Here is an 899-nt window from a genome sequence, read left to right on the forward strand (position 1 = left end):
TTACTGCACCTAATTCCAATTTACATGGAAGAAGCATCTCCATTCCTGCCATTGGAGCAAACAACTTTGAGCTAAAACCTCAATTAGTTTTTCTCATGCAGCAGAACTGCAAGTTTCATGGACTTCCATCTGAAGATCCTTTTCAGTTCTTAACTGAATTCTTGTAGATATGTGATACTGTTAAGACTAATGGAGTAAATCCTGAAGTCTACAGGCTCATGCTTTTCCCTTTTGCTGTAAGAGACAGAGCTAGATTATGGTTGGATTCTCAACCCAAAGATAGCCTGAACTCTTGGGATAAGCTGGTCACGGCTTTCTTAGCCAAGTACTTTCCTCCTCAAAAGCTGAGCAAGCTTAGAGCTGATGTTCAAACCTTCAGACAGAAAGAAGGTGAATCCCTCTATGAAGCTTGGGAAAGATACAAACAGTTGACCAAAAGTTGTCCTTCTGACATGCTTTCAGAATGGACCATCCTGGATATATTCTATGATGGTTTATCTGAGCTATCAAAGATGTGACTGGACACTTCTGCAGGTGGATCCATTCACCTAAAGAAAACGCCTGCAGAAGCTCAAGAACTCATTGACATGGTTGCTAATAACCAGTTCATGTACACTTCTGAAAGGATTCCTGTGTGTAATGGGACGCCTATGAAGAAGGGAGTTCTTGAAGTTGATACTCTGAATGCCATATTGGCTTAGAATAAAATATTGACTCAGCAAGTCAATATGATATCTCAGAGTCTGCATGGAATGCAAGCTGCATCCAACAGTACTCAAGAGGCATCTTCTGGAGAAGAAGCATATGATCCTGAAAACCCTGCAATAGCAGAGGTAAATTACTTAGGTGAACCTTATGGAAACACCTATAACTCATCATGGAGAAATCATCCAAATTTC

At 40.5% G+C, this 899-nt stretch overlaps 1 non-coding gene across 1 annotated transcript; it reads right to left on the reverse strand.

The window, feature by feature from the left end:
- Positions 1-350: 350 nt before the first annotated feature.
- On the reverse strand, positions 351-458 carry LOC112739030 (small nucleolar RNA R71). Its single transcript, XR_003169971.1, has one exon. It is a non-coding gene; the product is annotated as a small nucleolar RNA R71 (small nucleolar RNA).
- Between the last annotated feature and the right edge of the window lie 441 nt (positions 459-899).

Source organism: Arachis hypogaea, chromosome 13 (assembly GCF_003086295.3).
Source record: "Arachis hypogaea cultivar Tifrunner chromosome 13, arahy.Tifrunner.gnm2.J5K5, whole genome shotgun sequence".
NCBI classification, from domain to species: Eukaryota; Viridiplantae; Streptophyta; class Magnoliopsida; order Fabales; family Fabaceae; genus Arachis; species Arachis hypogaea.